Here is a 4,714-nt window from a genome sequence, read left to right as displayed (position 1 = left end):
CTTCAACATTACTTCATTCATAAATGCAATAGTAGATACATTTGAACCATATTTGATTCATCAATCCAAGAATTTCGTTCGCTAGGAAGGCCTAACCACTTTACATATACTTCATTCTTTCTTTTCTTCAACACCTTCTCAATCAGATATACGTCAGGATATTTCCTAATAACTCTTCTTCGATAACATCTACAATGAAAACCCTGATATCAATCACATGCTAACACATTATTGACATCTGGCTGGGGACTTTCACAATTGAAACAATATATCTTGGGTACGAACAGTCATGTTTTTGGTGGAAAACTACCACTGAAATATTTGATGGGTTTTGCTGAAGATTACTACAGAAGTATTTCGAATGCTTAACAGGAATTGATTTTAATTATCGCTCTATCATTCAAAAACTCATATATAGGTGAGGTTGATGCTGATTTGGAAATTGATAAAATCAAATGGAAAATAAGACACATTGTACCAGATGATAAACACAAGCTCAAACTTTTGAGTAGAATAAACAAAAGCGGTCTGAATGCCGGAATCAAGTCGGCTTATCGTATGTGGGACCTCTATGAACTGCCATCATTACTTGGGACTTGTTCAGACATATGGGCCATCAAAACAACTAACGCTCTGGAAACTCCTCGTTTTGTTATCATCGCATTCCAAAGTACTACCACATCTGAAAATAGAACACAGGATATTACAAAATTCACAACTGCTGATATCAATAGTATTCGAGTATACTTGAATTCTGAAGTTTATCCATATGAGCGTTGGAATTTGAATTTCGATAAAAAACTTGACGCTCCTGCTTATTATGCTTTTCAGAGTTTCCAGCGAAGTTATTATGATAATGATATGAGTGAACCTCTGATGGACATTGGACAATTTATAGAGAATCCACTATTCGTCATCGATTGTTCCCATCATCCGAATACAACAAAACCATCAACTATTTATATAAAGATTGAGTTTGAGACAAGTAAGACCAAGTTTCCAGACAACACTAAAGTATATGCATTAATTTTGCATGATACAGTTTTAACATACAATGCATTGGATGGTTCAGTTCACAGCAGATTTTGACACTCTTTAAATTAATATTATTTATTATTTATTTTTCCTTTCATTTGTAACTGACTTCATCATTTTCTATTGTATTTAATGGGATTTAAATGAATAAAACATGAGAATAATACAAAGTTTTTCATTTGACATCATTTATGATTTACAGGAACATACAGGCTATCAAAATAACTCCTTTCTCATAGTCATCATTTTCGCGACCATCTTCAATTTCCTCTCGATTTTCATCATTCAATTCGAAGTGATGAATAATCCATTCTGGCAAGTATGGTTGGAGACTATACAGGAATCTTCTCAGGTTCAGTTCAATCATAACCTCACAAAGTTGCCACAATTCCAATTCATTATCCAAAAATTTGTTACAAACTTCAGCGCCACTCCGATAGTTCTCAGCATCACGAAGACATAATTCGATTTGTTTTTCATCATAGCATACACTCATATCATAATTGCTCGCATGTTTAGCTCCATTACCCAACACCTTCAATTTAGACGACAAATGTTGAACCCATGATTTGAGATATAAAACATCGATCCAATCTTGACTTGCATACTGCATCCACATCTTTGAATGGTGGAACTGAAATCAAATAGAAAAAAAACAATTAGCAACCTACAACTTATTTCCACGATATAATACTCACATTTGTACTTATAAAGTGAGTGTATTCAACTAAGTTAGTAATGTTTATATTTCCATATAATTATCATCTGAATTATCTAATATATGAATATTATTAAAACAAAAAGAAATTCACTATACATAATTACTATTATTATTCAATCATATTGAATTTTACTAGAGAACGCGTTTTCATACCTGCAAAACTTTGCGGACTCTGACCTGAATACACCATCGTATATTTACCACCCGATTAGTTGATACAAGTTATATCGTCATCACTGAATTGCAACGAAATACGTTTTGGTAGCCATGTTTCAAATAATTTATCATTGCTCACATCTTCTTAAGTTAATAAAGTTGATTTTCCAACCCTTGTAGAATAAGTTGACATATTCTTAATTATATAATAATAATAATAATATGTTTATTTGTCAATTGTTCACATGCTAATTTACATCGATTATATTATATATAATATACAAATAAACACCAACACAGAACATCGCGAAAGCAGAGCTTGTATGCGATGAGACTGCCAAAATTTTCGATTAAAAAATATACGTATTTTATGAAATGAACTATAGCAACAAACAAAAAAGAAATACAGAAGAAATAATCTAGACAGTAAATAAAACTTTCGCATGTAGTAGTTAATAAAAATAATAATTAACAAAAAGAACTACAAACCATTGCAAACAACAGGATTTGCCAATACAAAAAAAGAATAACATACCATGTTACTAGGACGTCAGGCTCTTAGTAACAAATTAATTTGATGTCGTTCGTCCAAAACGAATTTTTTAATTAATTTTTTAAATTTTTTAAAATGTTCTGCCTGTCGAATGGACTCCGAAAGTATATTATAGGCTCGACTAGCTGAATGCAAATGACTTCGATGACCAATTGTTTTGAGTGTCAGTTCTGTTTTGATCAATTTTTTTACTTTATTTCTAGTGTTATGTACGTGGTCTATATAATCGTGACGTTTATGTTTATATTGAAAATACACTAACTGTATGTAGTACAACTGACTAATATCAAATATTTTAGCCTCTTGATAAAGTAGGTTTGTAGGATACAACATGTCCCTTTCAAATATTATTTTCAGGAATCTTTTTTGTAGAGTCTCAAGTTTGGACAAATGACAGTTTGCGGCTCCACCCCATCCCAATATTCCGTAATTTAGCCTAGATTCAACCAGAGAGTAATATACAATCTTTATCACAGGTAAGTCTAAGTATCGGTTCAGAAATTTTATTTTATATAGCATAGGCCTTAATGTTTTAATTACATTTTGTATATGTATATTCCATTTCATAGTATCGTCAATTGTTATACCTAAAAATTTTATATATCTGACTCTATTTATTTCTATTTTTTTATTGTTGACATGTAACTGTACAACATTAAAGTCTGCTAAACCATTTTCATAACAACTAAATGGAACAGAACACGTTTTTGAGTAATTAACAGTTATTAAATTATAATCAAACCAGTCTATAATGTGAATAAAATCTTGATTAATTTTTTGTTGTAGGTCAGCCCATGACTCACTCTGATAAAAAACAGCCGTGTCATCTGTAAAACTAATAATGAAACCTTCAGTATTCAAGGTAAGTAAATGATTAATATAAATGGTGAACAGAGTCGGCCCTAGAACCGTACCTTGCGGCACACCATATGTTATTGAAGTTTCTTCACTTAATTTATCATTTATTTTGACTTTTTGCTTTCTTCCAGCTAAATAGCTTACCATCAAATTATAAACACTGCCCCTGAAACCTAAATCCTGTAAAGTTCCCAACATCCTATTATGAGACACTGTGTCAAATGCCTTTGCAACATCCAAGAAAATGCATAACGATTTTTTGACCTATCTTCCCTGAACCCAAATTGATGTTCTGATATTAAATTATATTTATTTAAGTATTTTGTTATACGAATTTTCAAAATTTCTTCAAATATTTTTGCAGAGTTAGAAATCAGGGAGATAGGTCTATAATTGGAAACTTCAGTTTCACTTCCTTTTTTATGTAATGGGACTACAATTGATAATTTAAAACAAGAAGGGTATACACCTTTAAACAATATTGTTTATTAAATAACACAGTGGTGTTGCAATCTCATTTGCAATTTCCTTCAAACATTCTGCGGTAATTTCGTCGTAACCCGGTGATTTTTTGTTTTTTAAAGATTTCATGGTGTTGATAACTTCTTCTTCTGTTGCAGGTTCCAAGAAAATTGAATGAGGTAGTGATTTGTAAGAATGTTTACAATTTGAATTCCGCGGTATTTTATTAGCAAGTTCTGGTCCTACATTGGAAAAATAGTTATTGAATTCCGTAGCTATTTCAAAAGAATCAGTGATAGAGTTTCCTTGAACATTATGTATTTCTGTTATATAGTTATTTGTTTCTGTTTTGCCTGTGAGTTCACTTACAGTGTTCCACAGAATTTTTAAATTATGTTTAGATGCATCAATTTTATTTTGGTAGTAGTTACGTTTGGCTGTTCTGATCAGTGTTGTCAAATTGTTTTTATAATTAATAAATTCATGTTTTTTAAATAAATCATTTGGGTTTTTCTTATGTTATTTATAAAGTGTGTCTTTCTTGTTTAAAGATTTTACCAGACCATTTGTAATCCACTGTTTTGGATGTTTGTTTTTAGCATTTATTTTAATTTTTTGAGTATTAGTATCTATATTTGTTTTCACTACTTTCATAAGAGTTTCAGCTAATTTATTTGTATCTTGAATATCATAGAATGTTGTCCAGTCATAATGCTTTAAATGAGTTATTATAATTTAAATAAGTTATTATAATTTATAGTTTTCGTATACAAACTTTGAATTTGCTGTCCCGAATAGTCTTTCCCAATGCCACCCTATTGCAATTACCCGTTTCTGGCAAACTATTCAACGGATTAACCTGAAAATTCCACAGTATGCATAAGTCAATATGGCCTACACGCCTGGAATATTTTAGACGAAGCGGCATT

General features: G+C 31.0%; 1 long non-coding RNA gene across 1 annotated transcript; it reads left to right on the top strand.

The window, feature by feature from the left end:
* The first annotated feature begins 1,271 nt into the window (after positions 1–1,271).
* On the top strand, positions 1,272–4,284 carry LOC141481009 (uncharacterized). Its single transcript, XR_012464694.1, has 3 exons — positions 1,272–2,941; positions 3,252–3,327; positions 3,944–4,284. It is a non-coding gene; the product is annotated as an uncharacterized lncRNA (long non-coding RNA).
* Positions 4,285–4,714: the final 430 nt, after the last annotated feature.

The sequence above is a fragment of the Leptinotarsa decemlineata genome, unplaced genomic scaffold (assembly GCF_025532065.1).
Source record: "Leptinotarsa decemlineata unplaced genomic scaffold, Ldec_3_MD MMD2_tig00000035_RagTag_RagTag, whole genome shotgun sequence".
In the NCBI taxonomy this organism is placed as follows: domain Eukaryota; kingdom Metazoa; phylum Arthropoda; class Insecta; order Coleoptera; family Chrysomelidae; genus Leptinotarsa; species Leptinotarsa decemlineata.
This window is presented reverse-complemented; position numbering and strand designations above follow the sequence as displayed.